This window comes from Mauremys mutica, chromosome 14, assembly GCF_020497125.1.
Source record: "Mauremys mutica isolate MM-2020 ecotype Southern chromosome 14, ASM2049712v1, whole genome shotgun sequence".
NCBI lineage: Eukaryota > Metazoa > Chordata > Testudines > Geoemydidae > Mauremys > Mauremys mutica.
This window is the reverse complement of record NC_059085.1, coordinates 39,116,392-39,128,827: the sequence shown is the minus strand read 5'-3', so window position 1 is coordinate 39,128,827 and position 12,436 is coordinate 39,116,392. Positions and strand designations below refer to the sequence as shown.

Sequence of the window (12,436 nt, the reverse complement as noted above, 5' to 3'; positions counted from 1 at the left end):
GGCAACCGCTCTGGGCATCTGCAGGCCACCGTAATTGGCCAGTGTGGTCAGTCCCTGAAGTGACGAGTCGGTCTCGGAAGTGATGGATTCATCACTTCCACCTTAGACCCCCTCCCCCCGAGGGATGGCCCTGGCCCTGGTGCCTGGAAATGCTGTCATTGGGCCTGCCTACACATGATCCTACCTGTTGCAGAATCAGAGCCTTCTTTTCTTTTCTTTTCTTTTCTTTCTCAGCAATTTAAAATTCATTATCATGTACTTTTCAATACCACCCCACCTAAACGTTGCAACTTGAAATGCCAAATTCTCTGCTAGTATAAATAACCACAGTTCTGATTAAGTCAGTGGAGATGCACCCATTTATGCTAGCTGAGAACCTGACCTAACTAGTCAACAATGCCTACTGTTCTTTTGCTTGGTTGGGTTATTTTTTTAATGTCATTGTCTTTCTATAATTCAATTAAATGTATCTAAAGCCCAGGCTAACTGTTCCCCACATTGTTCCACTTCTAAGTAAAACATATACAATAAACTAAGTCCCATTTTTCTCATAATCATCCAGATGATCTTCTGGGGAAAACAATGCCAAAGTGATGGGTTACTGCAGTGTCTTCATTTTGAGCATACTCTGGAAATTGGCCTGACATGCTGATATGTTCTGCATGGGTGAGATTTACCCATCTGCAGAAGGACAGCACCAGACTAGAGTACCACGTATGTCCCATATAAGCTGAACCTCTTTGTATGAACTGGCTTCCCTCTCATTCACCCTAGTGTAAAATCAGGAGTAACTCCATAAAGTCAACAAACTTATGCTCCTGTAAAATTGGTGTAGATTAGATGATATGAAAGACAGGCCCATGAAATATCCTGCCTTTCTGGTTTCATTGTAGTTATTGGTCTCTTAGATTCCCCCTTTCCCACCCCCCTGTCCTCCCAAAAATATGTCCCCAGAAGGTCTCCAAGCTGCTGAGCCTTCTTATGCATCATTCTCTTAAGGATGCAAGGCCATCGAGTATACTAAATACTGCACAGAGCTTCTGCTTGAAATGCATCCACACAAGCCTTCCTTCTGGGCCATATTTTTTTACATTTTAATTTTTGGCAGTATTATAGGGAGCAAGAGTGGCGTGCAGCAAACAGCATTTACCAGTGTGTGTAGCTTGGCACCAGAAAATAATTACTTCAGAGTTCAAAAACCTTCAAGGTGCTCTCTCTAAGCCGCTTCACATTTAAGATGTGTAACAGTAAAAATGTCACTTTGGGCTCCCATCCTGCAGACCAAAACAGAGCGCCTTCAGCTTTATGATTGGCAGAAAATTGATTGTTAAGCTCCAGGGAATTTCCAGCACAGCTGTAAAATTTCAGAAATACTCTGCTGCTGCAAAAACTATAGGGAGTGGTTTCAATTAACTACACTCTCTCTTCAGCCCTCGTCACCAGAAAGCACAAGCTTTCTGTTTGAGTATTAGCCATCCTTCATTTCCACCCACCAGAAACCGGTTAAAAAGTTATTTACTTTGGTTTCTTCCAGTCCCAAGCAGGGGGCTATGCCTCAAGCACCACAGGGAGAAAAACAAGATGGTACAGATGCCTGTGCAGATATTTGGATCTGATTCTATTAATGTTCCACACATTGCAAGTGTTTAATTTCCACATATTTCTTATGAAATGGGCCAGATCCTGGCCCCATCCCATTCCAATGATCATTGACACAGATGTATGGGTAGATCTCTGACTCAGCTGCCTCGGTAAACCTCTGACGCAGCTGAGTCTCTGGCCCCGTATGTGTATGTGACATTCCTAACTTGGCATTTTTATTTGTATTAATGTAGCATCTAGGAGCTCCAGTCATGGATCAGGACTCTCTTCCGCTAGGAGCTGTACAAAGATAGAATAAAATGACAGTCCCTGTGTGACACCAGCAGATGAAGTGCCAGCTCATGCCAAGGCTGCTGGGCCTCACTGAACGCTGACAAATGCAGAGCTGGAAACCAGCCCGGCTCATCTCTGTGTTAGCATTGTTAGAACAGACGTTGAGTTGACAAGAATGTGTTTAGCATTTAGACTTGATGAAAAGTTTGTAGGATGCTGCATGTATTGATCTCACTGACAACACCTACAGCCCAAGTTATGTTGAGTGTTTGCATAGTAAACCTCTGTCATTGTGTAACTCACCAAACAGGAACGAAGCATTAATTAATGTGAAGTGCTGGACCTCCACACAAGAAGGCCCATTGAACCAAATGGGAAACATCAAAGGACAAAGACTCTGTTGAGTTCCCCCCAACACACACACACCGATGAAGAGCAGACAGGCGTCGACACTTATTCCATTGGTTTGACCTCTGGGAGAAGGGAATAAAAATCCCCGACCAGAAGGAACTGTCTCCTATGCTGCTTGGAATTTGGAGAGGGTAATATTTCTAAGCATAAGCAAGGAATCTCCAAGCTGCTTAGCTTGGGTTAGCCCTAGAGGATGTAGAGAGCTTGCACATTACAGAAGCATCTATTAACACTATAGCTCATTTGTGTGTGTACGTTTACTTGCTTTAACCTTGTGAATAACTCATTTCTTTTTTCCTAGTTAATAAACCTTTACTTATTTCATTATAGGATTGGCTACAAGCATTGTCTTTGGTGAGAGACCTCAGGTGCACTTGATTTGGGGTTGAGTGACTGTGGGACTGGGATTAACTTGAATATTGTTGTGATATTTGGTGTAAGGGACAATCTATCACAAAGGCAGGTATGCCTAGGTGGCAAGATAGAAGAGTACCCGAGAGGACTGTCTGTGACTCCTTGTTAAGGCTGTTGCAGTGCTTGAGGAATTCATACCTGATACTTGGTTGGTGAGATCTAATCATAGAACACACAACCTGCTTCTTAACTGTCTGCCCTGAGGTTGACACTCATTGTCAGGAGCCATTCTAGACAGGTTGACACCCTAGCATAAGAGTTTACAATCTAGAGTATAAAACAAGAGACAACAGATGGAGACAGACGAGGGGGTGGCGGGAGTATGAGGAAACAATAAGACCATGTTGGTCAGCATGATAGGCAGTGGTCTCAAATCACCAGATGCCTAACCATTGTCAACAGCATCATGGAACAAATGATCCTAATCTTATTTAGTGTTCCTGTGAGCAACATTTCCTTTCATATCAACTGGAGTTTTGCCCGAATAAAGGATGAGTAAGATCTGAGCAATGTCTCCAGGATTTGTCTTGGCATCTGGATTTCACAAAACCTATGCAGGACTTTTAGTACAGATAGCACTGCCCCAAACTAGCTAAGTCTCCTGGTGTTGGGGTTGTTCTGAGCCAACTTGTACTGAAGCCAATGGAAAGACTCCTGTTGAGTTCATCAGGAATTGTATTGGTCCCTATTTCCTCATAAACAAACCTGACTCCTAATGTACTTAAATAACAAACTTACAGGTTTCTATCCTTAAAAGGCCAATGATTTTTCCTGAGTTCCCTTATCATTCCTCTGTCAAACCCAAGAAAGGACTAAAGGTTTTATATGTATCTAGGAACAAACCTGACAAGAAACAATCAAAGATAAAAGAGAGAGAGAGGTAGAGAGAGCAGCTGCCTGATAAAAGAAAGGCCAGTGGAAAATACACACATTCGAAGAGAAGCCATGGGGACTCTAAGGGCTTGTCTACAGTTGAAATGCCAGAGTGGTGCTCAGGGGCGGCTCTAGGAATTGCGCCACCCCAAGCAGGGCGGCACGCCGCAGGGGGCACTCTGGTGGTCGCCGGTCCCGCGGCTCCGGTGGACCTCCCACAGGCACGCCTGCGGGAGGTCCACCGGAGCCGCAGGACCAACGGACCCTCCGCAGGCACGCCTGCGGGAGGTCCACCGGAGCCGCCTGCCGCCTTCCCGCGGCACGCCGCCCCAAGTGTGCGCTTGGCGCGCTGGGGTCTGGAGCCGGCCCTGGTGGTGCTGCTGTAGTATTTCAGTGTAGACACTACCTACGCTGACAGGAGCAGTCTCCCATCAGCATAGGTAATGCACCTCCCAAAGAGGCAGTAGCTACATCAATGGAAGAATTCTTCCAACAACCAAGCACTGATTACATGGGGATTTGGGTCAGCTTAATTACACTGCTTAGGGGTGTGGATTTTTCACACCCCTGAGCAACGAAGTTGTGATGGCCTCATTTTCTAGTGTAGATCAGGCCTAAGTCTCTACAATACAGGCATCAGCCCATATTATCACTTCCAAATTCTCTTCACGATCATAAGGAAGAATTCTGCTGTTTCTGACTCATTTCAATCATGGATAACACTGAAAATAGTTATAATCCAAAGTAGCCAAGAAAACTCACCAATCCCATGCCTGGTTTCACTCTGTTAAACATATATGTGGAGAGAGACACACGGTGAGATAATATGTTTTATTCGATCAACTTTTGTCAGTGGAAGAGACAGAGACAAGCTTTTGAGCTCCACAAAGTTCTTCTTCGGGTCTGGGAAAGGTAATCAGCGTGTCACAACTAAATACAAGCTGGAACAGATTGTCTAGCCTAAGTAGTTAACACATATTTCAAGGAGGGTTAGTGTGTTACAGATTGTAGTAAAGAGACTTAAAAACACTATCTCTGTTGAGTCTGTGATTTTTAGTGCCTTCATGGCCCACATAATTTTGAATAGTCCCTTGCAACTTGTGTTAACTCCTACCCTTAACAATCTGTTCCACCTTGCATTTAGCTGTGACACCTTGTTTGCCTTTTCCAGACCTAAAGAAGAGTTCCATGGAGCTCAAAAGCTTGTCTCTGCTCTGCCTCTTCCACCAGCAGAAGTTGATCCAATAAAATAGATTATCTCACCCACCTTGTTCCTCTCATGTCCTGGGACCAACATGGCTACACCACTACTGAAAACAACATATGAGTATAGACACACGTTGCATTTACTAATAATAATGTTTAGTACTTTAATTGTGCCTTATTTTAAAAACACCTGGCAATCAAATGACTAATGTATCCTTACAATAAATAAGGTAGGTAAGTAAGATTATGGATGAGGAAACAGAGACAGAGCAAAATTAAGACTTGCCCCCGACCACAGGGCAAGTCAGTGTGAGCAGGGGGGTTAGAATTCTGGAGTCATTTGCCCTCTGCATAATCCACTAGGCCATGCTACCCCCGCTGATCTCATGAAAGCACTGTATTGAAAGTATATTTTCCCTGTGCAAGGAACACCCAGCAGTATCAATTAAATGTAAATTAATATGCACCATTAGACACCATTCCAAGGAGCCAGCCGACAGGAAACCTGTATGTGAGAAATCCTAATGTCTGTGTATCTGAAGGAGTATAAATTCTTCTGCTCCTCTCCAGTAGCCTAACTAGATTTAACTTTGTTTATTAAGGGATTTCATTTGCTAACTTAACATGAAATCCACACGATAAAAAAGTCACGAACAATAAAATTTTAACTAGGTTTATACCGTATAATATTAGAAATTTTCCTTTCGTGTCAGCAACAATGAAACCCACCGATGTTGAATAAAGGGGAAGCAGGAATGTCTTTAGACCTAGCAGTAAGGATCTTTGCTCTGAGACAGAATAGGTGAGCAAACCGAACATACAATTCAGGTGTTGACTCAGGAGTGAGAGCAGATAATTGGGAATAGCAATGTTTTCACCATATAAGAGTTTCCAATATAATTCTTTATGGGTCTTCAGGGGTATTTTTAACCAGATTTACTCATAAGTGTGTCAGAATTTCCTTGAACAAGTATAAAAGATAACTTCAGTTCCTCCAAGCCTCTTTTCCATATGTCACAGGCATATTTGAAGGTACAGAGTAGAGCTGGATATTTTAGTTCGGCGGCTAAACTGAAAAATCTGGAAAAAAATGGTTTCGGGTTGACCCAAAATGACAATTTTTAATTTTCTTCTTGTTGAAATGGAAACCTGAAAAAGAATTGGGGTTTTAAGTTAAATCCAGCTACGTTTCAAAATGAAACAGTATTTCAAAATGACAAATTAAAGTGTTTCAACCTTTTTGAACTTCCCCTCCCCCCATTTTTATTTGGTGGAAACTATTCACCGTGACCCGTTATCACTGAAGGCCTTCCATGAATAAATGTTTCTTTATGTAGTATCTAAATTTTCCTGAAAGGATTAACATATTTTCATTTACTAACTGGCCTTAGAGGCAGAACACAGCATGAAAAGGAATGCAATTATATATGAGAGACAGGATGATCAAGTGATAAGGAAGATGGGCTGGGACCTAAAACCTGAGTTCAATTTCCTGTTCTGCTGTAGCTTTCCTGTGTGACCTTGGGCAAGTTGCTTAGTCTCTCTGTGCCTCAGTTGCTTATCTGTAAAATGGGGCTAATATATATGTTCAGTCTCTGCTGCCAATTAGTTAGTGGAAACATGTTTAACTCGTTCAGAAAGATGTAAGTGCCATGTAACAAAAGAGGATAGATAGATAGATAGATAGATCCTTCATCCATTGACTTCAGCAGGAGGAGCCCAAACTAGATTCCATATATGAAATCACTAGGAATGTGGAATGACTAATTTGCCAAATGAATCAGCTTGAAACTGGTGACCCAAAAATCTTAGTCAAGAAGATGCCAATATTGTCACTTAACAATAGAAAAAAAATACACTGGTGCTTTCTCCTAATAATAAGGGAGATCAAGCCTCTAATTTCAGGGGTAATTTGTTCACTGAGGATATCTCCGTTTCAAGCAGGAGTAAGCTGCACCTGTCCATACAGCAATTTATAGCAGGTTTTCATAGGAACGGCTACACCAGTGGCTAGCATCCCAGTGCAGGAGAAGGTCCTCATAGTGTGAGTCACCCGGTAGCTAGGGTTAACCCTATGTATAGCCAGGCAGGTGATGGTATCCTACTTTTAATGGGATCTTGCGAGAAGATTGTCCAGTCTTGAGCAAAGATGCAGGTCTGAGGAGGAAGAAGGGAGCTTGGAATCGAAAGAAAGTCCTGGAGAAAACAAAGAGAGAAGCTCAGAGGAGATCATGGGAACATCTAACTCTCCAGCACAGGGGCTCTGGAGAGCGAAAGCGAAAGCCTCACCAACAAATCAAACCCCGAGGGATCTGTATAGCCCAAGGCACTGAAAACACATTTTGTCCCACTTTGGGCTTTTCTACAGCCAAAGGGATCCATGTGATCCTGGTCATAGAGTTTAAGGCCAGAAGGGACCACGAGATTATCTAGTCTGAGCTCTTATATATTACAGGCCATCCTTCTGTTTTCCCAGGTCTTTTGAAATGCATATGGATGTGTTTGGAATCACATCACTGCATTCCTTAAGAAATTGTCCGTCATGCAGCTGTAATTCAAGATACCACCATACACCCGCCTGTCAGATTCTTTAACAACTATATGCATTTTTTATGCTCAAATATTTTTGAATTGTTCTCACTGTTCCTGAACAGCAGTTGGTTTGAACTGATCCAAATGATGGTTCATCTAACTCAAGTGATTTTTGACTCACAGCCCAGGCACTGTATCAAAACATTTATCAATTAATCATAAAACGTAACTAACACAGTTGTCCGCCCAAGAAAAACTGTCACTTACAGGCTCATGTATGTTATTTCTTATGAAAGAGCTGCTATATAGAAATCTATTTCCTGCACAGACCAGGTGGAAAATCTGCTAAAGGCAGAGGTCAAATCTAGTTTAATTGTATACCCTTTTGTTAAGCATATTCTCTCTCTCCCCCACTTTCAAAAAAAAAAAAAAACCTCAGAAAACCCCACACCCCAAACCCTCATGTTTCTTTCCAAGTTTCCCAAAGTTAATTCGTGTTGAAGAAAAACAAAAGATTAGGATAAAATTTCAAATATTAAAATCAAACACTGGATTAATGAGTTTTATTTCTAAACCCAAGAGATTGTCTGGAATTTGGGATATTTTTGTAGTAGTCAGACACTAGACATAACCAGATGCTGTCATGTTTTGTACCAGCTCAGCACAAATTTAACACCTTGATGGAGAAATTTGATGTCTGTTTTGTAGTGAAAATGTTTCAACTTTTCTGAAATCTACTGTCCAAAACATATTCCTATGGTCTGAGCTGAAATAAAAGGATTTGAAATAGACATGGTTTCTTGCTTTTAGGGAGAATAATAACAACAACCATTTTATTTATGCACCTTGCCCCACCTTGCAGAAATCCTTGGGACCTCATCTAATGATTTGAAAAATACTCTAAAACACCCCCAAATATAAGTCAATTAAAATAAGACCTATGGCCAAATTCCAGACAACCTCTCCGGCACCATGCAGGAAAAAGCTTTCTGCAATTTTTCTTTTTTAAGACAAATGTAGCCCATTCCACACACTTGCTGCCAATCTTGCAAATTAGGTCTATTGAGAATTGGTGCTGTTCCCAACCTGTTCTCACACCAAGTATGTATTGACAAAACTCGCCCTTTTACCAGGGTTTGGTTTTATCATCACTGAAATTAACACTAAGATAACAAAATTCAACACAGACTTTTTCTCCAGGGGTGGCAGCTCTCAGAGCTCCTCCCCTCAGAATGCTCAGCCCACACTTTAGATCATCGATCTCTAACGGGCCTGTTCTATTTTCTTTGTTGCCCTAGTGAATCAGCAGAATCTACTTAAACTCTACTGAGCAGGACCAACACCTCACGGGGTGTTTCAGACAAACCCTGCCAACTTGTTCTAGCTAGCTAGCTACTAAATGCACACTTGACCATTGACTTAAGGTGTGCTGGCAGTACCCTCAAGAGATGGTTTGAGGAGGAGCACAGGATGGACATGAAACCAAGACAGCTCACTCAGTTACCTGGACGACAGTACCCCAGGGCTGGATTAACCTTTTGTGGATCTGGTGCCAAACATATTTGTGGGTCCCCATGGGGGCAATGGAGCATGACATGAGGAGATCGATCCCTGGAGTGAGCTGCTGGCCAGAGGCATAGCAGGGGCGGCCCCACTCCGCCCAGCGGAGTGCAAGGGCACTATTTACAAACTGCAGTTGCCAGATGCACAGTGGCCTGCCCAGCCCTGTGCTGCCAGCCTGCCCCTTCCCCTTCCCCACAGAGGCCCCCCACCTAACACTGGAACAGCCCTCTGATTCACTATGCCCAGCGCCCCCGCAAGACCCTGCCACAAATGCACAGCACCCTGCACCACACCACCCCTGCCCACAGCCCCACCACAACTGCCCAACACCCCATACAGAACCTCCACTCCCTAGTGCCCTAACACACACACATCTTCCCTGCACCTTCACTGCCCAGCACCCCCCCAGACTCCCCACAGAGCCACTCCCCCAAGCCCTGCCTCCCGGCCGCACTCACCAGCCCTGCTGGGAGGCGACTGCCAAGCTGAGCTGCCAGCACAGCCAGGGCTGGTCCCAGGGTGGGGAATCACTCCAGCCCCTCGAGAGTGCTGCGATCAGCCAGGCCGGGGGCTGCCCTGGCCGGAGTCCCTCAGGACCAACTTGCCTGGAGGGGCCCAGTCAAGCCCCCCACACTGCCCCCCTGAACTGGCTGAGACGGGCCAGGCTTCTGCACCAGTCCCAGGTGGCTCAGCTCCAGGGAGACAGGTGGGGCCCCACAGGTGGTGGGATGCAGAGACAGCCCAGAGCCGGCTGTGCGCTGGGGTCTGGCCAGGGGGAAGAGAGAAGCTGGTGAGTGGGGTCGGGGGTGAAGAGGAGCCTTTGGCAGGCAGGCCGAGAGGAGCAAGTGGTGGGTCGAGTGGGGAGAGCCAGTGGGGTGGCGGGGTTTTGGGGTGCAGGGCAAGCACAGAAGGCTGGGGCCCCTTCTGAGCATGGGCCCAGGTCCATGGCGCCATTGGCAGCATTGTAAACCCGGCACTGCACAGTACATTTAAGGGTGGGATTTTCAAAAGTGTTTAGTGCTGGCCCGTCTCTCCTCCCACTGAAGTGAATGGGGGCAGAGTTAAGCCAATGCTGAGTTTAATGCTTTATGCATCAGCGATGAACGCTTCTTATCAAAAATGGGCCAGGATGAAAACCATGCTCTGAACACTACCAAACTTCGGAATCTTGTCTTGAAAGATTCCAGTTAGACCTAAAGAACAACTCTGACATTTTAATTTCCAAAATGTTAAAGTCTTTGATTGCCTTGGATGTTCATGTCATCTGTGCTGCATTGGCCCAACTAATTGTAATCTGAATGAGTAATTAGGGACCTGGAGATGGACAAACTTAAAAAGATTCAGACACACTACTCCACAAATTTAGATGCTTATTCAAACTTCTCTTTGATCTGGAAATCTTACAAGAACAGGCTTTCTTCCTGAACTGTAGATCAGTAATATACCACAGAAATAGCCCGTCTCACAGTATTTCTGTTTATGGTCCCAGCCAAAATCAGCAAGTGCAATGACGTGCAAAATAGTTTAAAAACTAACTGAACATTTTAGAACCTCAAAAGAGACTCGGTTGAAGTTGAGAGTGAAGGTTTTGATGGGTCATTATTTTATCCTGTCCCACAGACCTAAGGCATATGCTGGCTCTATGGCTTTGTAAGGGCATAAGGGATTTTTTTTATTTTGTTTTTCACCAACTGATTTCTTTTCATCCACATGCTTTTGCACAGCAGGAGAGAATGTGAGCTGTAATTGTTATGTATGTTAGCTAACAACACCCTAGAGCATTGAGATGGTAAATTATGGCACCTGTACAAAGAATATATGGACAGGATAAAACATTATTGTGGAGATTTCTTTGGTTCTCTGAAGTTTCAAAAGACCTCACTGGAGGTTATGCAAAAGAACCAGGCATGTCAGCTCCATTCATGCATGTTGCACATGAGAAGTACACATTATCACAGACAAAGAACCAAAATTAGCACAGAAGTAAATGAATGCAGCTTCCAGTATCTTTAAAAGGAGCCAGACCCACTTGCTATCAGGTTAGAATTTGATATGAAATATAGTATCGAAAATGAAAATGTTAATGTTTTTCAACTAGTAGGTAGTCCACCAGAGATGTTCATCTGAGGGTTTCATTCCTTTCCAGAAGGTGACAGGACTTTGTGAAAGCCTGTGGGCATTTTGGGGAATAAAGTAGTGTGAAAATCAATGTTTAGTTTCCGAGACGCTAAAACAAACATTTTCTTATGTTTGGATTCCGCAGACACTCCAGCCCTGTCTCTGGAAATTAGCTTTGACTATTTGGCCTAAGAACAACTCAAAGTGAAACCTCTTTGTTTCACCTAGTTTCGAGTTGAAAGCCATGCAGTACATTCTATGGGCGAGTGTGCATCTCACGGCTTGAGTGCACCGATGTGCATTTTGCTCTTAGACATATTCTGCAGGTGCAAAGTTGGTGTCGATATTACTCCATTGGATCCAAAAGACTTAAGTCTAAAAATTGTCAAAAAAATTTAGTCCACTTACTCTGACTCAGGTCAAGAGCACAAATAAATGTGGGTATGTCTACACAGCAAAGAAAAACCCGCTGTTGGCCTGGGCCAGCAGACTTGGGCTTGTGGTGCTAGGGCTGCTGGGCTGGTTCATTGTGCAGACCCGCACGGGGGGAGAGTCCCAGAGCTTGGGCTCCAGATCAAGCCCGAAAGTCTACGTAACCATGAAACAGCCCCGCAACCCAAGTGCCACAAGCCTGAGTCTGCTGGCACGAGCCAGCTGCAGGTTTTTCTTTGCTACGTAGATATACCCTCGTCCAGGGAAAGGGTATTCCCAAGAACTACATCTGCAGCTGAAATTTACTGTATGTATAGGCAGGATATGAACCCTACCCAACTTCTTCCTTTTTCAAGAATGCACCCTCTTAACACAGTAAGATTTTGGGGCTGCTCTCCCATCTGGACTATGTAGTAACTCCCGATGCCGTTAAGCTGAACAGAGTCTATGAGTTTCCATTCTTGGCCTGTGTTTCAATTTAAAAAATTCCCACAGTAGGATGATCATTATGCAGCCAATAAACAGAGACCCAGCAATCCCAGTGTTCAACAAACAGATGCACGCTGGCCAAACATGAGCCATGTGGAAGCCTGCAAGGTGACCGATTGCTCTAGACCAGGCTCCGAGACACAGGGATTTCATACACGGTGCTGTCATGTTTTATGGGCACTTCATCTGTCAGGAGATTTAAAATAATAATAATAATATTAAAGCCAGCGAAAATAAATAAAAATGGTGTTTTATTGGCCTAGGAGGATCTAACCTGGAAATATTATTGGCACAAATAGAGCTGTATAGCCTGTCCAAGAGATAATAGGGCTGTGACATTGCAATGGGTTTGTTTATTCAAGCAGGCAGTCATTGAACACTGCCACCATACTGTCCCTTAGCAAGATGAGCATTCCTCCCCCTGCTTGATGGAACAAAAGCAAAGTGGTGATTTCCATGCTGACAGCTTTATGGCCTCCCTGACCTAGCTATTTTTAAAGAAACAGGTTATCTCAGTGATGTA

The 12,436-nt window shown here is 44.0% G+C and overlaps 1 long non-coding RNA gene across 1 annotated transcript; it reads right to left on the bottom strand.

Moving 5' to 3' along the window:
- Nucleotides 1–5,798: 5,798 nt before the first annotated feature.
- On the bottom strand, nucleotides 5,799–8,542 carry LOC123349250. Its single transcript, XR_006573436.1, has 3 exons — nucleotides 8,501–8,542; nucleotides 6,885–6,975; nucleotides 5,799–5,928 (listed from the first exon to the last, which is right to left on the bottom strand). It is a non-coding gene; the product is annotated as an uncharacterized LOC123349250 (long non-coding RNA).
- Between the last annotated feature and the right edge of the window lie 3,894 nt (nucleotides 8,543–12,436).